This window comes from Chrysoperla carnea, chromosome 1 (assembly GCF_905475395.1).
Source record: "Chrysoperla carnea chromosome 1, inChrCarn1.1, whole genome shotgun sequence".
Lineage (NCBI taxonomy): Eukaryota > Metazoa > Arthropoda > Insecta > Neuroptera > Chrysopidae > Chrysoperla > Chrysoperla carnea.
This window is the reverse complement of record NC_058337.1, coordinates 113,100,493-113,125,439: the sequence shown is the minus strand read 5'-3', so window position 1 is coordinate 113,125,439 and position 24,947 is coordinate 113,100,493. Positions and strand designations below refer to the sequence as shown.

Here is a 24,947-nt window from a genome sequence, read left to right as displayed (position 1 = left end):
AATAATATGTGGATATTGCTAGACAGTATGTTAAGTCCGCACTGCAGGCTAGTTTTTATTTTTATGTGTAAGTAGGTATGAGAGATTAAAAAGAGGGAAAAGAATATTCGTTTTTATGTCGTAAAATGGATGACAACGTGTGGTTGTATAGAGAAAAAGGGTCCATTTTTCCCGGTAGAACGCATCTAAATCGACAGCTACATGATATTCAAAGATTATATTCAAATGAGAGCAGATATAGATATCTTGAAAGCAGTCTCCTGTCATGAAAATTTCCCCAAAAAGTGGGTAGATGCGATTTTGAAGACAGTTCCACAAATTTCCAACCTCCCTAAAATGACTGTCAAATACTACGCTTAGCGGGCTTAGCCTAAGACCAAATGGATTCATTGCCTATTTTGGAATACAGTAAATAAACCTCCTCTGCATTCTGGCGAGGTAGCACAAAGTCGGGCGGGGAACGAAAATGTAGAGGAGATTTTTGTGGTATCTCGCTCAACTTCGTCTCGCCAACTTACTTTGCTTAAAAGGCGATTTTTATACCTCGTAAGTCAAACGAAACACGAGGCGTCAATACGCGTCCATCGAATGTGGCGAGCTTCATCTCCACATTCTCGTGAACACTTGTGTGGTTCAGTAATAAACATGAAGATAATTGCACGAGCTCAATGATTATCAATATTTTTAAGAATTTGGAGACACTCTCCAAGAATTTGGCGTCAAATTTGAAGAATTTTGGGACAGAGGCTGAGGTTGCCACTTCCATGTTAGTCAAAGTGTTAGCGAATGTTTTACATCGACTTACTTTGGCAAATATACTTCGCAGGACGTTGACGTGAAATTCTCTCAATTTGCCTGCTTTTTTTTATATACAGTAGAGTACGGTTTTCACATACAATCTTTTTATGCATATTGCTGTTAGAGTTGTAATACAGACACATTTAACATAAATAATAGATCATAGCACGATATTTGGCTATTATAAAATAGTATCACCTTGAGAATTTTCAAATTAATAAATCAAATAACATGTGGTTCATTTAACTAATATAATGTAAATTTTTACAGGTGATTGGCCAAGAAAGGTATTTACGAAGAGAATATTACAGACATTTTAAAATTATGAGACTTTTCAAAAATATTTTTGTGCCAAAAATATTTCCAGTTTTTATTTTCTTTCGTTTACTACTTCGTGTTCCCCAGCCAAAAAGTACCTGGATAGTTATTTTAAGTTAATAATATTGTTCGAAAAATAGTTTTGATCTCAGTATTGTCAACTAACTTTGGCATGCCGATTAATATTTGGTTTTAAATGAATATTTACCATAATATTTTGGTACAAATTTTGATGTTTGCTATCTATGTTATCCTGTGGCATCAAAGCTTTCCAAATGTGCTGGTTTCATTCGGTTATTTTTTGAAAAAGACACCTGGAATTCATCGCATTGTTTTCCTGAACGTATGAAACGCCAACCTCGTTTCAAAGTTATTTTTGAAAACAAAATTCAGATAGGTTAGCAAACTTGAATATTTTCCCGCACAGTTCTTTATGGCTTGTTCTCTAACAAACCTTGTGTGTCCCTAGTTCGTTCAGTTCCGAAACCTGATTTTTAGTAACATAATCACAAGTCAGGATCAGATTGAAGCTTTATAGTAAAAATTTATGTCAGACAGTTTTTCCTTCAAGATTTATTCAATGTCCTTTATTCGCCTTTTTTTCTTAAAAAAAACTATGTCAAAGTTTTTCTTCTCTAAAAGTCAAGCAGTTAGTCATTAATTAAATTAAAACTGTATAAGTTTTATACTTTATGTATAATATAATATAATGATTACACTATAACGTTGTTAAATATTGTGACGAGGACCGAGAGCATGGTTGGTGGTCGAAACACAGGAGAGACGAAAATGACATATTATCACATATAACAGACCATAAGCCCATACTGAAGCGAAAATTCTACTCTTACTTTCGTTAGCTATTTGGAAAGTTGATAAAGAATTGAAAAAATATTTTTCATTATATGTACGTTATTCTATACGATTATTAATAACTAAAATACTTGGAAGTTTATAGTCTGCAAAAATTTAGTACACAAACAAAAAATAATAATAACCCGATCGCCTAAGTCAAAAAAAGTGATCAACTTCGGAATCTAGCGAAATAAGCTGAATTTTTATGGTACAAATGTTGTCTCATAAATACATGTGGTCATGTGAGTGCATCCTTAGATATTCAAGGTCAAAGGTCGCAAAAAAACAGTTTTTTTTTAAAATATCCCGTTTCCTTTGCCTTTTTGGCTTTTTGTCTGAAATCTTTTTTTATAAGTTGGGCCGTTTATAAAATAGATTTATAAACAGCCCAAATTTATGAAAATATTATATTATATACTTATTAAAGTGATATTTAATGAATAATTTTGTAAAAAACCGCATAATAAACTGGGATTCACGATGGATTCTGTCTATTATACGGTATTTTTACCTAATTAGTCATTAAATACTACTTAAATAATTATTTACCTTATATTTATAAATATTGACCCAGCACTGAAGTACGTTACGGTGATCACACCATCTTCGGCGTCCTCTTTTTCAAAATCGGTTCAACGTACAAAACAAAAATCAGACAAAATTTGTAGAGAATTTGCGTGTGTACATACGCTACCATATCTGACTTTTGAAACAACATTTCTAGGTAGTATAAAAATAAATTTTTATACAATTCACCTTATTCCGTTAGATCAAAAAGGTGAAACCCTAAGATGATTGGAGTATAAGTTAAATTTTGATCATTAAAACAATTGAGGTTTTAATTTTTTTTAATGTCTGGAAGCTTACAACCATTGAAAGTATCGAAAACAGAACGAAAGTGTAAAAAAATAAATTGGTTTCCCAACCCTTTTGACAGTTTCAAACTATCTGCTTTTTTCATGATTTCTATATATTTTACATTCAGTTAAAACTTCATTTTACTAAAACAAAAGTTTCTCAGCTCTACGAAGCTAAGAATTTCGCTTTATTTTAAGCTCTCGGTCTCTTATAATAAACAATTCAGAGTTTTGTTCCTGACCTAGTAATACTTAAAAAACTATTTTATTTATGATGTGCAGAAGATGACACCGTTATAACATACAGCTATCTCTATTATGTGTTCTATTTAATTAATTGGGTACAAAATTATTTATTACATTGTTATATAATATTATATACATTGTAATCATTTCATTATAATTATATTTTGATTTTAAATATCAAGTTTTTAATAATAATATTAAATAAATATTTAAATATACCCTCGGCATAAAATTAGTTGTGATCGCTTCGTTTAACATAGTTTAGAGGACACTAGATAAAATTTCAAAAAAAAAAAAAAATTGAAATCAGTTCATCCGTTTGGGAATTTCGATGACACTCTCATTGATTCGTTTGTGGCATCGTAGCTCCTCCATTTGTGGCATCGTAGTGTTCTTAGCAATGTTTCTAAATTCATCCTCCAAAAGATAATAACATCTTTTCTAGTTATTATCGAGTTAGGAATTCTAAGCTCGCACTTGAAGCATAGTTAAGAAAACTCTCGATCAAATACCCTTTTTATGTACAAAAATAAATAAATTGGGTAGATCCGTCTAAAAGCTACGATGCCACAGATAGACAAACAGATACATAGATTGACACGTGTATCTGTGCATTTAGTGTGTCATGTGTATGACATAGCAACTCCGAATTATTGAGAGGGTCCGCAACTATGTTTCAAGTCCGAATTTAGAGTTCTGTATCCGAAAACACCTAGAAAAAAGGATAACGATCTTCAAAAGGCTGAGTAGATTTTCTTAAAATATAGCTAAAAACACTCAAATAACCTTTCAAATAAATATCTCTTTAAATTTTGTGACTATTTTTTTCTAAATATTATATTTAACACCAAAAATTCAAGCAGAAAGACGTTTGCATTTACAAAAATTTGTTTTGTTCACATTTTAAAAATAGCACAGTTAATTGGTCATTAGTCACGATTATATTCAGTGTATTGTGCCTAAAAATATAAACAAGATTTTTGAAAATATCATAAACTTTAAAACGCTCCATTGAAAAATCTAAAAATAAATATTGCAATGTAAAAAAGAAAATGTGAAAAAATATCTTTTAATGCAAATTTAAATAATAAATTTCATTTATTAATAACAAAATAAATTTTAATGTTGTGTCGAGTACGATATTGCGAAGAATTTTTGTGACATACAAAAAGTTCAGTGACTACATAGTGTCCAAAAATGTAATGACGTAAATAAAATTTCGCTGTTGTATATTCTTGCTTACGTAAAATTTATCATTGAATTTATTTCAAACAAGTGAAAACAAACAATTGACTGAGTTAATTGTTGAAATACCATGTATAGGCAGTGTTGATAACTCTGTCACATTTCACATACATACATATCTGACATATTTAACTGATATTCTCATATAATGCGCAAATGTTGATGCGCAATCGTTTGTTTTTTTTGACGTCATGTAAATAACAAAAGATATTCACTTTGATATTCCTATATTAATACATACTATAAAATTTGTACCTAATTAACGCCCTCGTGGGTAAACAGTGATGTTTACAAAAAAATGTTTCAAACAAAAGTTGTTTATTTTTTTGTAAGGAACATTTTTTACATTTAAACTTTTATTCTATCTCTAACGGTTTACAAGATGGGTACTACGGACCCAAGACCCAATTGACCCATGTTGCTCATTTACGAACTTGACCTCACTTTTTACGTCCTAAGCACGCTGTAAAAATTTCAGCTTGATATCTCTCTTCGTTTTTGAGTAATCGTGACCACAGACGGACGGCCGGACGGCCGGACGGCCGGACGGACGGACGGACAACCGGAAATGGATTAATTAGGTGATTTTATGAACACCTATACCAATTTTTTTTTGTAGCATCAATATTTTTAGGCGTAACAAACTTGGGACTAAACTTATAATACTATGTATATTTCATATATACATGGTATAAAAACTTTAAATAAATTGTTTGGATGTTTGGAAACGCATCAACTGAAAATGTCTCTGCAAATGAATTTCAATAAATTTGCATAAATTTTTTTCTTACAGCTATTAAGTGAACTCATAATTTATTTTCCAAATTAAAAATTTCATTCAATAACGTTCACTTTATTTGAAATTTAAAATATAATATCGAAAGTAAAATTTATTGAAGACATTTTCTGCTAATGGTTCCAAAGCAACAACATTTTAAATCAGAAAGTAATATGCTTGAAATTTCATTTATCACTTTTTATTTATCGCAGGTGAACAATTACTCTCACTGCACGGGCAGAAATGTTTAAAATTCTTAAATAAAGAAAGAGGACAAAAGTATTATAGGTTAGCGACGTTATTGTCCGATATCTAAAAGGAGATGGGCAATTAATAATCTTTGAATGCTTATAATTTCTTCGTTTTTTAGGCAATTTTAATTTCACTTTCAAATTTTAACAAGGTGATCCTAAATACAGTTGAAAGTTTAGCCTGAAGGTAAACTTATTTTCGGAAAAAAAAGATGTTTTCTTATATATTATTAAAATTCACACCAATGAAATTGTATAAATATTGCCAAATAAAAAATCTAAGCCAAACGTTACCACCACCACGATCTCCAATAAAAAAATCAAATACAAATATACAGAACAATATAAAATAAATTTTTCTATTTTATTGCAATGCGTGTGAAAATTTATCAATAATAAAAATAAAATAAAAAAATACTTTTATTTTTCTAAATAAATAAAAAAATAATATAAAAAAAATAAGAAAAATTTATTTTTATTGATGTAGAATTATTTTCGAAAGATGTGTGTCTGTCGTGTGTATTTTCTCCTGGTTTTTAGGTATGGATGGAAGCTAGGAAGCAGCTCATTCATTTTCCTTACCGTCTTTGTGATAATTTAATTTTTTAGTTTTTATATTGTACTAGAGTGATACCCACCCGCTTCGCTGGGTTTAAAAGTAAAGATTGATAAAGATTCCTCTCGCTTATCCCGTTTCTATAACACTCGAAATAATGGTAGGTAAGGATTGTTTTATACAGGTAAAATATATGTATGGTTTTCAATTTTTTTTAAATGTATAATAGTCGTAATTATTTATTGACTTTAAGAATAATTTATGGTAATGTCAATTGACTACTTTTACAGAAATCTGTAATTTATGGTAATGTCAAATTAAATTAATTTTTTAATTTTTTTTAAAATTAATATATCTTTATAAATTATATCTCATGTGTTATTCAGAAGTATGAGCTATATTCCTGTATAGTTCATTAAAAACTATTCGCTAGTTTTAGCGTGAAAGCGTAACAAACAAACAAACATGCTTACTTTCGCATTTATAATATATAGAGAATAGAGAATGTATGTATGATACACGGAGAGATGTTTTTATTTCAATATTTTTACCTCCATGCTATGAAATCTCTGTATGTTATCTTTGAGCTGTATACATTCAGAAAACCACGACAAAAGATTTCAAGAAAGGTAATTCAACTAAACAAGGATTTTTCATACTGCATTTTATATTCTTGACCTTTCATGTGGTAAATTTATTAAATCTATTCATGTAGTGTTAAATGTTGTTTGTTTTATAAAAAGTTTTTGTATTACAGTTTTTCTTTTCATAGAAAAGTACTTATTCAGAAAAATAGATCGGGATTCCATTTGCATCAATTGTAAGAATCTCGTCAGAAAACGTTTCTAGCCAACTGCGATAATTTTCGATCACGCTTACTTCGAAATACAACGAATTCGATTTTTTTTAAACCTTGGCACCATTTATATCTATACAATACTAAGATTAATCGTAATTCACGATAATTTTATATACATAGACTTTTGTCCGTTTAACCCTAAAGTATGTAAACTTCCAAGCATTGTTTATCAGTTTCGTATCAGCTTTGCTTCTTTCATCGATAATAAAAACAACTTTAAGATCCAATTTGCGTAACAAAATAAAAATAAAAATAAAATGTCATACATTTATAACTGATATTCCCATAAATAACATACTCTACAATTTGCCCATAATTTGCGCTTTCACGGGTAAACAGTGATGTTTACGAAAAAATATTCCAAACATAAGTTGCTTATTTTTATATACTTAGGGACATTTTTTACACTTAAATTTTTGTTCTACCTCTAAAACTTTACAAGATGGGTCCTACGGACTCAAGACCCAATATGCTATGCTATGTTGCTCATTTACGAACTTGGCCTTACTTTTTACGTCCCTAGCACGCTATAAAAATTTCAGCTTGATCGTGATGAAAGACGGACAGATGACGACGACGACAGACAGACAGACAACCGGAAGTGGACTAATGAGGTGATTTTATGAACACCTATATTAAAATTTTGTTTGTAGCAAAAATATTTTTAAGCGTTACAAACTTGGGACTAAACTTAAAATACTAAAATAGTTTTAAAAAAATGAAAAAACATTTACTTTTAAACTATTTAATTTTCCTAAAAAGTAACCTAGTTTATTTTTAGAAAAAAGAGATTTCGTTTGTATAAAATTTTTTAATCTTTTTCTCATACTTTGTTTAATATCCTTCTAGAAGAAATTTTATTAGAGGATATGTGAGTTCTTTACACCACAATTTTTTTTTTTTTTTTTTTGTAACCAGGGCTGAATAATATCCTTTGTATTCGTGTATTCCTTACACATGCTTTTCTATAGGATTTTGATATTATATTATATATTATTTTTATTTTTTTTTTAAAACATAATATATATCTTTCTTTCTACTCTCTATAAATTCGATTTTCTAAGTTAAAATTCCAATCACTAACAAGCAAGAGGAAAGCCACTCTTTAAGAATACCACATCGTTTAGAGATGGATTATTCTTAAAATTCGTTTACGTTTTGTGTGTAGCGTGTTCCGACTATAAAATAGATTTTATATTTATACACTTAAGGTAAAATGTAGTACCTAGGGTACAATATTATTTCTTTTCTGTACCTACCTAATATGACATTGTTATGTACAATGTCATACAACGGAAAATTTGAACAGTAAGTCGAACTTTAAGGCGGTTTTCAGCATTCGATTCGTTAGAGCGTCAGGAAATTTTGTTGTTTGAAAAATTGATTTATGAGCAATATGAATATGAAATATGCAATTTGCGTATATGATTAACCGTAAATATGCTAAATTCACAATTCGGTTAATAGTGATGAAAATGATTCCAAACTTGTTACTCGGGGGTTTTTGGGATCGTTGAACATGAATATCGTGGAATTGTCTCCGTAAATTGGTCTCCGAGGTATCTATTGCCCAATTTAAAAGATATCACCATCGTCTCTCGGAGTTTTCGAGAAATTCGTTTTATAATCGGTGCAAACTCGTAACACGGGGATTTTTGGGATTGCTGAACACGAATATCGCGATATTTGTGATATTTTAAAAAAATGGGCTCTTAAAACTTAATTTTTAATTCAAGGTGCAACATCTTCTCTTTTTAGTTGTTTCGATGTGTGCGCGTATATTGTGTTTGTATGTTTATGCTTACCTATCGTTTCGAAAGAAAATATCAAATAGCTATATATGAAGTTTTCATTTCAACAATTCTTCGTTGGTAACTTTGATAAACATGAGGTTTGTTTATCGTTTTAAGTAGATTCTCTAATAAAGAATGCGATAACTAATTGGGGCGTTAATAATACCCACAGTACAAAGAAGTTAATACTGTTAGAAGTTATTCATTTTTAAATACAATGATGATCAATTTGAATATACTTTGATAAAAAGCATAAATGCCCTGAATACACGTCTCTTGAAAAATATCTAACGGGTTGTATTTATGAACTTATGTTCCATTTCATGAAAACAAAGTCATTTAACATTTAAACTGTAACATCGAATCACGTAATGAAAGAAAACATTTTATCGTAAAAACAGTGGTGGTGCCTGATTTCAATTATTGTAAATATTTACAATGTTATGTCATTATAAAGTATCTTAGAAAGCACTCCACGCTTTTTTACAATAAAATTTCTTCATTTTTTCTGAATAACTCTATTTCTTTTTTGAACTTATTGAAATTATTTTCTACTATTACTTTAGTTTGGTAGAAAAGCGAGTTGTTAATTTTTTTAAACTATTATGGAAAAACAAACAAAAATTATTGTTTTGCCATCGGCCCTTGATAAGGGTGTAAAGTTTCAATTCAATTCAACTATTTCTAGTGCGTGAAAATCACGTTCAAAGATTCCGTTACGTAGAAAAATAGATACCAAGCTTATAAAAGCGTGTAAAAAAGACATGTGTGCGCAAAAAAATTAAAACTAGTACTAAGAAGTCCGAACTGATTTATTAAAATATAATTCCTTTATTAAGTTCCCATTTTCAGTAATTCACAAAGTGTTGATTAGGTAAGGTTTTATTGACTGTCCACGAGAGACACACTTAGGCTATAGAAGCCCATTGTGATACCATATATGTGTTTTACCACTTTTCTCCACTGATACTTTCATTTATCAGCTTTTCAAATCCTGAGTGCACCTTCTTCATGCATATACCATGCACTAAACCAGCTCAACTATTAATTAAATTAATTTTTGTTGCGACGGCGGGAATCGAACCCGCTACCCTAGGCATACCGCGAAAAGAATTGAATACGCCTTAACCAACTGAGGGTTGACTACTAACGTTGACAAACTGATAAAAAAATTTAAAAAAAAAAAAAATGTTCTAATTGAAAAATGATTAAATATTTTTGTGCATAGAAAGAACGTAGAAGAGGATAAAACGTGAAAATTGTTATTTATTAAACGTAAAGATTTAATATTTATAAGAGAAAACCACTCGATAATATGTTTTTGAAAAAGAAAAATGAATGAAAAAACAAAATTGAGCTTGGTTATTACATGGTTTTTATCAAATCCAATATATGATATATGATATTATATAGTTTTTTGCTTCATGTTTTCATAATAAAAAGGAAATTGGATTAATGCCAAAAACTATTCGATAGTATTTGTTACGTTGGCTTATATGTATTTGACACTCTATGGAGAAGACAAGACAAGATTATCTATTACTACTAACCTAGAGTACTTAAATATTAAGATTGAAAAACGATTCTAATAATTTTAGGTTTAAACCTCTGTATAAACATTAATAATAATTACATCCCAACGTAAATAGGAAATATCGATGATTTTTAAAGTAAAAACTATAAGGGGCGTAAGACGATATGTTAAATAATATGTATAATAAATATAATTTGGTAGGGTAAAATCTTATGGTTTCTGATCTAAATGACTTAATGATTCTGACTTAACTTAATGATTCTGATCTTTGGTAACTTTAAAATTTGAAAGACAATTTTATGATTTGTTAATATGTTTATAAAACATATATATGATATATGTTTATAAATCCGTCGACAGCCCTCATGGCTGACTATCTTTTTTAGACAGAGAATTCAGAGATAGTTTTTGACGTCATTTGCTAAGCTTATTACAATAACCCCATAATTAATTCTGTTTTTCTAAAAACAGATAGAAACAAATATTGTTTGTTTTTATAGTAATTAGAATCGATATTATCCGCCATTAAAGCAGCAAAAACGGTATAAGACCAAACGGTACAAGCAACAATAACGTTTTGTGTGACAAAATCAATATTTCGGATAAAACCACTTTCCACCAATCAAACTTATTCAGAACTTTCGACTAGGTGAACCGATCTTGATTCTATTTGAAAGCTGATGCTTCCCCTGTGATCCCATTTCAACTTGATCCAGTTCTGACAATGACATCCATAAGAAAATCATAAGTCTTAAATTTTCATTAAGTATGTGGGTGAATAATGGACAAATATCTCAATATCACGCCAATCGATTTCAATGATTCTTTTCTTTTTGACAAATTAGTTAGTGTATTCTAAATTCACAAAATAAAAAATATTTTTTTACAAATAATAAACCGACGGCAAAAGCAAATCTATTCTAAAACAAATTAATATGCACTAAAAAGTAAAAAAATAACGATTGTATAATGTTGTTACAATTATTGTATTTTTGGAGTCGGTGTCAGCCAAGCTAATGTAGCGTGTAATGTAACTGTGTAACTGTGTTCTGTCACAGTTGATTCCTTGGCTGACACCGATTCTAAAAATAACATTAATTGTATCTTCATTATATTATCGTATTTTTTTTGTACTTTTAGTGCATATAAATTTGTTTTGGAATAGTTTTTCTTTTGAAGTTGGTTTTTTTTTGTAAAAAAGTTGTTTAAAACTAGTATCAATCTATTCCCCTCGTAGAAAAAAATTATATTAAAAGTAAATAATTCTCTTCTTTCTTCATTTTATCCCAAACATTTCAATTTAGTAATGACTAAGTTCAGTCTATTTGGCAGAATCATGGATGATCTAATTTAAAAAAAAAAGTTTTCGTTCGATTTTAAATCGATTTTAAATTTAGTTTAAATATCCTGGACCCATAAATGTAGAAGCTTTGCTTTGAGCACGGAGGCTATGTGGCGTTTAAATTATATTTTTTTGTTTTTATCTTATTCGTATATCCAGTGTACGTTATATATGTCTTCTAATTTTATATTATATCTCACAAGTTGAACTTGACTTCAATTACATTTTCAATAATCTTTTTTAATATTTCAAAATTGGCACAAGACATAATATAATATATTTTATTTTTGTGTATTCGGTCAAGTTGAAATTAATTTAGACATACTACTGATTTCGCATCTTGAAAATAAATTTATTTACCAATTTTATTTTATAAAAAATTTTATTTACTAGAACTACGAATGTGATCACTAGAGATTTTGGAAATGATTAAAGAATACTTAATGGTATAAGTGCTAGCAACGACACGAAAAAAATTTGACTTCAAGATGGCTTGATTTTGAATTATTGAAATAAGGTAATGATGAAGTAATTCTGACAACTGAGAGCGATTATATATACTTCGCTAAATCGTGCACATTCTCGCAAAAAAGCTGCGAAAATTTCTGATTTTAAACATCTTTTTAGACAAATACAGAAATTATTTTTCACACCCCTGGGACAATCTTATATATTGTTTTTCTAGCCTGTTTTTTCCTGTCCACGCGAGAGCTTCCTTATTCTTTTATCAAACTCCATAATTACCCCTCGTGCTAGTTTTACCCCTAGTAAATTTAATTTTGTAATAAAATTGCGTGTAAATAAAAAAATATTTTTGTATCACTTATATATTATTTCTCCAGCTTCTTTTTAGCCACGGGTATCGCACTGCAACTACGAACGGGTCATGCTATTATAATATAAATTTGCCATACAATTTTTCCATGAATCGTAAAGCTCGGATTAGTCATGGTATTCCAAGTGCATTTATCTGCTAAACGGTGACAATATCTATAAAATGTGGGCAAACCAGTCTCTTTTCATTTGAAGTAGGCATTTTAGAAGTGAATCCTTAAATAATTTTAACGAAAAATATGTTTCTTTAGTTTGAATCCGAAATTTACGATTCATGAATCCGAATTTTTTAACAGGGTATTATAAATTGAGTTTTTTATCCCACAGCCACATATCTCGGTTTGAAATTAATGTTAACTCTACTTGCTTTGATATCCATCCTTCCTTTTTTAATCTTTTTATTTTGATAAGATCATCTCGTTGAATAAAAATGTAAATATTCAATTTTTACGTAAAATCAGGAAACCTAAAAATAATAATTAATATTCATGGAAACTAAAAATTTTAAAAATAATTTAACTTAAAAATTAATTAAATTAAATAACATATTGAATGAAAAACCTTTTTTCAAGAATTAAATAAACAAAAATAGCATAATAATTTTAATTTAATTAAAATATATTTTATTTTCATATTTTTTGATTTGTTAAAAACTTTTTTTGACACAATTTATGTAAATGAATAAAGTTATTCAGAAAAAAACAACACAGCACTGCTCAAGTCACTTTCATATTTAGACTTGCAAAACTTTAAATCCTTATAATTCGAACTATTAACGGTTTGCAAAGTTGTATCTAAATGATAGATAGGAATGGTAAATTTCATTAGATATACTCTACTTTAATCCTATTCGCACCGTGCATGAGTTTTATTTTAGGAGTTTCCATAGTTTCCATCACTCACTACTTTACTAATATAATTTTATGGACGGATATATAAGACTATGGATTCTGTATATGGTTTAAATAAAAAATTTAATACTACTTTCTACTACATTTAAGAAATATTATTTATGCAATTTCGTATTTTATTTTAACACTTTCTAATGCAAGAAATAAAATAAATGGTTATTATTCAATAATTTTATTTGACATTTACTATACTAATTACATGTAAACAATTGAAAAATAGTGATATTTTAAACGTGTGATGATTTATTGCAAATTTTATAAGAGAGCAACGGCTGCGATCGATTCAGTTGTCCCCTCCACCGTCTGTTTAACCGACTCCAAACAAAAGGTTACCAATTCGACTGTATTTTTATGTGTATTACCTCAGAACTTTTGACTGGGTGAACCGATTTTTATGATTCTTCATTTCATTTTTGAATTCCAGTTTTGACAACGGCATCCATGAGAAAACCATAAAAGTCTTAAATTTGGATTAAGTATGCACGACAAGAGGACGATTAACTCAATATCACGCCAACCGATTTCGATGATTATTTTTTAAGTGACAAATTAGTTAGTGTACTTCAAATTCACTAAAAATCACAAAATAAAAAAACTTTTAACAAAAAGAAAACCGACTTCAAAAGACAAACTTTCCCAAAACAAATTAATATGCACTAAAAAGTAAAAAAATAACGATAATATAATGTAGTTAAAATTATTATTTTTGGAGTCAGTGTCATCCATCTAATGTAGCAAACTGTTCTATAAGAGTTGTTTCCTCGACTGACACCGATTCCAAAAATAACAATAATTTTAATTACATTATATTATCGTTATTTTTTTATTTTTAAGTGCATATTAATTTGTTTTGGAAAAGTTTTTCTTTTGAAGTCGGTTTTCTTTTTGTGAAAAGTTTTTTTTATCACACAACGAATAGTGTATATTTTATGAACTATGAATTAAAATTTAGAACTTAATTAAAAGCCTGTGTACCTATTTAATCAAAATTACTTGTTGCGTTAATTTTAGAACACTCTTTTCAACATACTATTTCATGATTTTATTGATATGAGGAAAGATTTTAACGATCTACAATCTCATAATTTACTCACATTAATTCATAAGTTTATGGCAGTGTTGAAAAGTTTAACCAGCTAATAATAATTATTAAAACAGTTAGTTAGTGAAAGATTTCCACACCCTTTTATGTGGGGAAAACTGTGTGAAAAGAAGAAACGTTGAAGACATGTTGTACAAAATAACAATTTTCAAATCGTGTTCTTTTTCTTACATTGTGTGTGTTTTGTGTAAATTTATCTCGAAATGTTCATTCCTCTTCTGTGTTAGTCAAATCATATTTAAAGTCATTTATAATATTATTAAAATATTATTAATTATTTGTTTTTGATACATATATAAAATAAACTTCATTATAATTGTCGTTGAAAGTTTAAACGCCATTTTATAACTACAAAACAACCATTTCACCAGTGTTGGGTACACTGTGTGTGTGATTTTGGGAAATAATCACTAAATATCAGATTCTAAGAACACAGAACAAGCTAGAAGCAGAGCCAGGTCACAAAGTAACAAGACAAGATTTTTTCAGCATGTGTATTCAAAATTAGTTTTAGATTATTTATAATTGAATTTACGGTGTATGAGGTGTATACCAATTCATTAATATCTAAACTTTGTTTAGCCTGCCCGCTAAGTCGGTTAAGACCACCCATTAGTCCATCCTCTCAGGCACACTAAACCCAAGCCGATAAAGCCATCCTGCAAAACTCATCGCATATAGCTTTTATTAAATTATACCTATTGACTAATAAATAATATCTCAATACTATTAAAAATACATAGTACATAGTAAGTTGTATTATAATGTAATATATGATTTATATGCGCTTCCACCATTTAATGAAGTTTAGTTTTTTGGGCGCGAAATCCTCAAAAACAGTTGTAATAGACCAAACAGTTATAAATCTAAACCATCATCGAATCCACTTGAACACACACACACGAAATTTTATTAAAATCAGTCCGGCCGTTTAAGAGGAGTATAGTAACTAACATCTACACACTCGAAATATATAAAATCGATTTCTTTAGCCTGTTTTTTTCCTTTCCACGCGATATCCTCTTTATTTCTTTATCAAATTTCATAACTTACACCTTATTTCAAGCTTATCATGCTCACGTTCTAAAAAATTACCGCTACCGAAATTTAATCTTGTTCATTATGTAATTTGTATATCATACCTGTACTAAAATTGCCTATAAATATCGACAAAGTAAATAATTGTTGATGAGTATGACTTTTTTAGCCTTGAATCGAGCTAGTCATACTTAAAGGCTCTGAATGAATTATTTAATAACATTTTTCTGTTCATATGAACTTGCCCCTATCTTAACTTACAAACTTGATTGATAATTTATCTAGAATTCGCTCTTCATTGAACTCAGAACTAAGTTTGTTGTGTTAGTGTTTTAATTCACTTGACACAATGTTAAATCCTTTTTGAATGTATTGTGTGTTTAAACTAAAGCATAGTAACAACAATTTAACTAGGAAATAATTTAGTAAGGAAAGTAGGGGTGTGAATATTTTCACTACAAGAACTAACATACAATATCTTGAAGGTTTATTTGCAATCCTTTTTTACATGATATAATTTGTGTGGTGATAATTTTTAAAATTTAACCCTTAACTGCTTCCATAAATTAAATATTAAAATTTTCTTAGCTCTAAATCTTATAGTTTGTTAAAGGTATCTAGAATCGCCTTATGCATAGAAAAATTTATGTACACATTCAGAGGATATTATGTAAATTACATTAAAAAATTTCCTTAATTTTTACGGTCTATAATAGGGGATAATCCTGATGTCGAATTGGCCATATTACGGATAAAAATGTAAAACTACACTTGATACAAAATTTGAAAGTGAAATAAAAATTAATTAAAAAACGAAGAAGTTATAAGCAATCAAAGATTGCATTCAAAGGTTGCTCATCTTCTTCCATCCAAAAAAAATATTTATTTGTATAATCTGTATGGTGATACCCACGTATGATGTCCATAGTGGGTATCTCTCTCTTTCTTAAATTAGAAATTTTAAGCGCTTCAAAACTTGCACTATAGTAAAGATTTTTAAAAACCAACTTCACTTTTCTATTTGTAAAGTTAGAATTCTTCATCTGAAATTGATTCCGATTCCCTATTGCGGCAGGAAAAACTGTTATTTGGGAGCAATCTGATGACGCACATCCACTCACAGACTTTAAAACGGAAAGATCTTAAAAACCTTTAATCGAATTTTCGAGTGAAAATTTATAACTGTGATAAATTGTTGTATTCTATGTAAAGCGTAGGCTAGTGAATTTAGACTAAAAATATTACGAAATATATTTGATTCATTTCATTAAAAAAAACTCGTAGCCTATTTACAAAGCTAGTTTCATCATTTTTACGTTACAAATCTCATTTTCTCATTTTAAAATTCCTTTGATTTATTAAAATCAATTTTTTCCCCAACCAAAATAATTATAATAATAAAATATAGAACAATAATTCAAAATGAATTTTAGAGATCCACTATAGTACGGGGGCTGGCAACGTTTTCGTTTGTTTAAGATAGCTAAGAGATAAAGTACGCCTTGCATTTTGGGATAAGTTGAGTTCATTAACGTGGTATACGCGTTAGTAAAACAATCGAATATCAGTCTTGTAAATTATAAAAAAATTTTTTAATTATAAATCACATTAAAAATACAGCAAAAAAAGTCTTAAAATGGTCTTAAAGTCACCAATATTCGTATCTTTTTTCGGGAATGTGCGCTAGTAAACGAAGTTAACTAAACCGCTTTCAGGCGCCAGACGTATTTCATCCCTACCTTAGGTTAGGTTATATTGGCTGTCCACAAAGGACACACTAAGGCTATAGAGCCCATTGTGATACCATATATGTGTTGTATCACCTTTCCGCTGATAATTTCATTTATCAGCTCCTCAATTTCAGAGGCTGAGTGCACCTCCTTCATGCATATACCATGCACTACACCAGCCCATCACAACTATTAATTATATTAATATTGTTGCGACGGCGAGAATCGACCCCCAAACCCTAAGCATACCGCGGACGGAATTGGTTACGCCTTAACCAACTGCTAATAGGGCGACATCCCTACCTTATTTCAATCAGAAATGAAATGTCAAAAATCAAACTTTTTCGTGATGTTGCCAGTTCTTATTCTACACAACTATACACAATACATTTTGTTAATTATTTGAAAGATAATAAATTATTCTGTCATAGATAATTTTTCAAAAAACAACACACACATATAAACTAAACTGTACCTACATCGTTCTATACGTACAGTCAAATTATAATTTTAATAAGACAACAACGTAAAACGCAACCACAAAACATTTGTAGCAGTTGTCGTTGATTATGTCAACATCTTTCCGTCATTGATTTAAAATAGTAATTCAAATGAGTAGAACAGCTGACATTTAGATAAAGATGACAATATAAATAGAACAACCTCGAAGAAAAACAAAATGTAAGTATTGGGATTCATAGAGAATTTGTGCAGCATTTGTATATAAATTAATTTTTAAAACAAACACACGAGTGACACTATAATCTAGATAAATGAAATCGTAGGCATCTCAGTAGGAAATACAAAGTTTGACAATAAAATTGAGCCATCGTTGATTTTGCCAGCCCGTACTCATACCTTAGCCAGGGCTAATAAACCAAGTAGTTAACTATAATATTTATAGTTTTTTGCTGTTACATTTGTAAAGACAATGGCTGTGAAACTAACGGAAACTAGGCTTGGACTAATACGCAACGTACCTTATTGCTAGGCTAAGTCAGTCTTGATTTCCAATCTTGCTCAATTGTGAACATTCTCCTCGCAGGCTTATTCTTACATCATCGGTTACTATTTCCTTTACGAGAAGTTCAGAGAGAAAATTAAATTATTAGAATTGGAAGGCAAAATAGAGTAGTTTCAATTTTCTTGAATTTTCAAATTGATTATAGGTAAACATTATTGTTCGGCCCCGGTTATTTGAACTTGCTTTCATTAATATTTTGATTAAAAATATCAATCCTAGTCTATTTTTTACAACCTGCTTTTTGGGGAAAAGTTCTGAGAAAGTTTTTCAAAACATTAAACTAAACGAGTTGAATTCAATACAATATTTTTACCCGACTGTCAGGTTATGTTTTTCCCGCGTATCTTGTATGCATGTACATTTGTTTGTAAATTTCTTTATTACCTCATATCTTCCAAACGGCTCGTTGAATTTGTACAATTATTGTATTCATCTTAAAAGTCTAAGTGTCTTTACATAGGAATTTGAAAAAGAACTATAAAATGACAGATTTTGGCCGTGATTTAGAAAAACGCTCATAAAGAACAAAATTAACCAAACCTATCGAGTTTATCGTATTGGGTACTCGACTGTGTTAAATAAAATCTGAAAAGTAGAAACAAGTCCAGTAGTTTACACAGCGAGTTTAACAGCCGGGGCCCATTAAAATCCAGATCGGCTCACATCTTCTCTAAAATGGGCCCCGACTGTTCAAGTCGCTATTTAAACTACTCTACTTGTTTATTTCTTTTCATATATTATTTAACATAGTCGCGTTTTTTATTTTACAATATTCATTAGAATGCAATAAAAAAATTTCATCATCAATAATTAACAAACTCTCTGCATAAATGGTGAAATTGTGTAGGAATAATGAATTATTCTATATGTATGATACAGATAGTAGAGTATTCGCTCCGAGCGTGAATTTCGTTTCCATGACAACGATACACTACTTTAATTATAGAATTAATGGATGCATATATAATTGTGTGGATTGCATTGAAAACTTACATTTAAAATTTAATATTCTTGTTTCACAAATTTAAATAAATAATTACGATAATTAACATTTGAAAAATAATATTTGTACAATTTGATTTCTTATTTTCACAATTTTTAATGCATTAAGTTTAATTAATTAGTGTTTTTCAATCATTTTAATTTGACAGTTTCTATATCATTAACATGTAAATAATTGCAAATTAGTCATAACAGCCCACTTTATCTCCAAAATTTTTCACTTAAAGCGCTGGCATCGATTTTATTATCCCTACCATGACTACGCACACAACGAATAACTAAATATAAACTATCTTGTAACTAAAAAAAGCTTTTCACTGTAATTACGTCGACAAATAACACACAAACAAACACACTCACTCACTTTTCTTAACTTCAGTGAGTGTACGTCAATCTTATTTTCACCAAATAAATACACGAAAGGTGTTAGTTTTGACGATCGAAGTTTATTTCTTGAAGTTTTTTACCTCAATCTAATGGAAACTGACGAGTGATAATAAATTTTCTTTTAGGTTCTATAATTCCGTACACAAAAGTATACAAGGCATTCTTATGTAGCTGTATACAATCGAAAAAGAAGACTCGTGGAGGCGAAACTTGAAGTAAATGTTTCAAGATTAAAAGGTGGGAATTTAAGTATTTCAGTAGTGATTCAGAATTTGATTTCGACTTTCATTTCAAAGTCAACGAGAGTTTATACTCGATAAGGTATCGAAGAACATTTCAAATAAGAAAGATGTTTCTTTGTAAAGATAAATTTTTCATGTCAAATAATTTTTCGAAAATTGAAAAGATTAGACCAGAATTGAATGCAACATTCTACCCATTTTTTTCATTCGACTTCTGTAGAATTCAATCAATTTACGATTTATAAAATTTTTTTAAAATGTTTATAAAATTTTTAGAAATAAAATTTTAAAAAGGTTTTCAACGGGTTGAAATTTTTAATTAAAATTTAACTAATTTTGTGAGATAGGTACTTAGTTAATAAAAACCAACCGATATATTTTGTGATCGTGCTTAGTAACCTTTACAACAAATACACTTATTAGGATCATTTAAACGAAGCTTTATACTATAACAAGTTTAAATGAAAATAAATTATTAGATATTTTCTTATTTAAAAATAGAAAAAAAAAACAACGCGCATATAACTTTTCTTGCATTGCATTTCATCCTCTGATAAATACAAGAAGATGCAATTTTTCTAAATTGGAAACAAATCTTATTAAAATCAGATTTCACACATCTGTGATATTGTATGTCATTGGGAAAAACAACATGACGTTGATTTTATACAGATTACTAGCGTCATTGGAAAATTAATGATAAATACGAGTAATTTTTACTCTGCTAGAATGATGTTCAAAAAATAGAAGCAATTAAATAACACTGTCATTGATATTATCACATAAAGTGGTAATTTTTAAAGCGTTGCATTTATTTTTGACTGATTTTTCATAGCTAGCTTTGACGTGTGTCGCCAAATCGTCAATTTGGTCTCTCAGTTGGGCCAATCAATATTCGATTGAATTTCGAAGTGATTTTTCATAGCTGTTTGTACACAAGTTAAAAAAATTATTATGTCTAGAGCAGATATGACCCAGTTGGTTAAGGTGCTTGGCATGAACCAAAGAGACCCGGGTTCGATTCATGGCACATGGTTAAATAAGATTTAACCATTGTATCATTGAGAGTGATCGAAAGACCCTTATGTTTAAATTTGTTTACAAAAGTTAGTAAACAAACATAAAAAATGTTTGCAACATACCTACTTCCTAGACTAGTATCTGAGCCTCCGGTGGTTTCATCCGCTCTGTTGGCTGACGTGTGTTGGCCGACGAGTGCAATGTTTGAAGGCAAAATTTTAAAATCCTCGGTACAACCATTCCAAACGAACACAAAAACGCAAACTTTGCTGGCAAAGCAATCATTTTTAAAGGATCATGTACTGTTCACAAATAAAAGCAAACTCTGCATAAAAGTGTAACCCAATGGCCAAACGGAGACCATAAGATGAGTAAACATCAAAGGTCAACATTGAGTTAAAATAATTTTAATTGAAAACTCAAGGTTAAACAAACATTACCGTACACAATAAACAAAAAATGAAAATCACGTACGTACGCCATTTTTTTTTTTTTTTTTTTTTGTTACAATTATTTACAAACGTGGCCATTGACGATATGTTGTCGATGTTGTGTTTACACTTTTCACTCTCTGCTCGAAAGATATTATTTTACCCCGAAAATTAATCGGTATTAACGTATCGAATGTCTGCAATGTTTTAACTAGAATGAAAAGATATTTTAACGAGTCTGGTATTGTGAGCGGCTGCAAAGGTCATTTCTAGAACACTACAATTTCTAGAATCGGAAACGCCTCCAACGAATTTTATTAAATTTAGTATACAGGAGCTTTTTGGGGTCAAAAATCAATCTAGCTAAGATTAATTTTTATAAAAACCTCGTTTTATCCGTTGATTCAAGAATCTGAGGGTTTTTGGAACGAAAAATCGGTCTAGATAGTGAAAAACTGAGACATAAATTGAAAAATATGACTCTTCCTGACATCTATTGATGAGTATATTTATTGAACGTGGTTCATTTCGTATGAAGTTTATGGTGTGCCGTCCGTGTGGTTACGTCAGTTTTGGTTGATATACAGCTGCTGTGATTACGTATATTGTCGATAACGAGTACGTTACCAGGACATTCAAATTGCAGACATTTTAAACGGTTCTAATATAAGCGATAAAATTTGTGCCTTTTTCACTCAAAACATCCCGAGCAAGGCTCGATCATCCAGGTACTTTATTTGTCAATGAATACAGAAAGTTTATTATTCAGAAACTCATTGTTCTGACTTTCAAAGATAGTATCGTCACGACTTCTGTATAAAGCAAATCAATTGAATTTATACATACGAGAAAACGAAGGGAGATTTTATTTCCGACCAGACAATAGAATGAGCATCGTTGAGTGTGTAAAAAAAATTCGTAATTTTTACACAACAAACATAAAATCGAACCAATTAATTTCAAATTCAGCTAAATTTTTTCAACCATGAAATAAATACAACAGTAAAAAAAGGTAACATTGAAATTTGATTATCAATCATCATCCTCCTCCTGTTACATCTCTCATTCCTTCGCCCCTTATTCACAGCCCCAAACACGTAATAACAATTAATAACATACCAACCGAATAAAATACAAAAATATCAATAATTTTGTAATGAAGAATAAAAAAAATCTAATTAATTAGTGAAAAAATTGGTTATTTAAAATAAATTATGATACAAACGGGAATTGATTTAATTATTAGTATCGATAGTTATGCTATGAGTATGAATGACGTCATTGTTTGTTGTTCACTGTTTATTCAGTTAGAATAGAATCGTGCATTGTAGAAAAAAAATGTATTCCTGTTGATAAAGGTGCATCCACACCATTGCTTGTCTCTACGGATGTGAAAGGAAAAACCACCGGAGAGTTAGCATCAATACAGTATATTTTTGAAGGTTCTTAAGGACTGTTTTTTCGCAAGTTTCTCAAGGTCTTATTGTTTGCTATACCAAGACTATCGAATGAATAGTGATGAATCGTAAATCGCCAGGCTGTAGTTATGTTACAAAATACAGTTTGACAAGCTAAGTAAACGAATTTTGTCGTAACGTTCCACAACCTTAAAAGTATTCAGCCGTTGGTATCCTCGTAAAAGTTTGCAAAGATCATAAAACCTAACTTTCGGATAGTATTTCGTTTTTTCTAGGAAAATATACAGAAAGTAATACAAAAAACGCTTCAGGAAGTTTTCGCATGAGAAGTTTCTACTTCCTAAAGGAAGTTTTCATGGTTTCCCCCAAGTATAGTTCCGCTGAAAATCCTCTGCTCAGGTTTTCTATGACATGTATAGTTCAGTAAAGAACTGCTGGCATTTTGGATCGTTATAGGGAATATCGATTATTTTTTCCGCATTTCTTAACAAAATATAAAAATGCCGTAAAAGAAATACAAAAAATGAAATTAAAATTAAAATCAAACAAGAAATATAGATGAAATAAGGATTTTAAATCACTAATTAGACAGAAAGCGCAAAGCACAAATATTCAATTACAATTTTCTAATTATCTGATTTTTCCATTAAAGTAAAATTCATAAATCAAGTTAAAAATTTCAAGTTAATGATTTCTTTTATAGAATAAAATATTGGCAAACATACCTGATAATCATTTTGTCTTAAAACAGCACCAATTGATAAAGTTGATAATAAAGTCTCCACAAATGTTTGATTATGATTAAATTTCATTAAATACTCCGACATTTTCCCCCAAAAAACAACACAGATATTTTTAAAACAGATATCTTGTTTTTTTCTTTGCTTAATTTTTAAAAATAATCTGAAACAAGAACAAAAATATACAATTAACAGCTGTTCATATGAATTAAAATATAATTAAAAATAATAATAATTGTATAATTATATAGCTTTCATGATCAAAGATAATCAGACAGAAGTTTTTATTTGTTTAATGTAAATAGCATCGAATTATTATTTCCGTAATTTAGTAATTATTATCTCAAAAAAAAAAAATTTCTGTTGTTTTAAAATAGTATGCTCATGGTAATCGGAGAAAAATATACTTATTTTAATCGTTATTAGTCTCTGGAAAGCACTGCCGTCGAAACCAAAAGTAAATATCCATTTTTGCTCTGCAGACATTTTAACAAAAATGGAAAAATTACTTTTTGGTTTCAGCTGAAACTTTGGCTTCGCTCTGACATAATATTTATACAAGTTAATCTCCATCTCAGTGATTTAGAAAAAAAACGAATTATACAATGTGTCGCATATCGAATATCGATTTTAAATTTCGCACAGTCATACAGGGTGATGAATCACATTTTTTAAGATGTGATCCGTTCATGATTGGATAATAGCACGATCTGAGCCGACAAAGGCGAATCCAACGAAATCGTTTAAAAAAAAGTTGAGCCTAAAAAAAAATTGTAAAAATGCAGGATGTTCCCAAGGGAGCTTAGAAAAAAAAGAAAGGATTTATCAATAGAGGCGCTTAAACGTAAATTTTATGCCTTTCTGACAAGTTAAAAAAAAAGAGAGTTGTAAAACAATGTGATGTTTTATGAAATTCAGTATAATATTGACATTCCAACGATCCTATTTCAAAAAGCCTTGTATTTGGACCGTCGTGGCCATTAAAACTTTTGGCCAGGCTGCCAAGATCTACAAAATCTCGCAATATCAGCAAATGCGACGGAAACTTTATCTGTAGAATATTTGTGTGGAGTCCTTTGGATGTGTACGGATATGAAATCAAGAATACAAGGATTTCTCAATCTACGCTGAATTAGAAACTTTTTATTTGAAAAATTATTAAAAAAGTTATTCCTTTTTAACACAATAATTGATATGAAAAAACTAAGTCTAACATTTACAAAGCTTCGTGTACTTTTTAAATTAATTACTCACGACATGCAGAAAAAAAAACCGAGGTCATGATATACCAAGATATATTCCATAAATTTTACAATTTATTTTCATCAATTTTAATTTTAATGAGAAAAATTTGCCTCCAAATGAATTAATTCTAATGAGGAAAATGTCTTTTAATGAGGAATCATTTGACGTACATATTCTTTATCAACATTTGTTATACCATGTATATGAAATATACCAAGGTATACTAAGTTTAGTCCCAAGTTTGTAACGCTTAAAAATATTGATGCTATGAACAAAATTTTGGTATAGGTGTTTATAAAATCACCGTATTAGCCCATTTCCTGTTGTCTGTCTGCCCGTTGTCATCACGATTACTCAAAAACGAAAAGAGATATCAAGCTGAAATTTTTAT

General features: G+C 29.5%; 1 protein-coding gene across 1 annotated transcript in view; it reads right to left on the bottom strand.

The window, feature by feature from the left end:
* The window catches only part of LOC123305151 (octopamine receptor beta-2R-like), a 181,535-nt gene extending 158,100 nt beyond the window's left edge, over positions 1–23,435 (bottom strand). The window contains exon 1 of the mRNA XM_044886780.1: positions 23,297–23,435. The gene's annotated coding sequence lies outside the window, so the exon portion shown is untranslated. The remainder of the gene's footprint in view (positions 1–23,296) is intronic.
* Between the last annotated feature and the right edge of the window lie 1,512 nt (positions 23,436–24,947).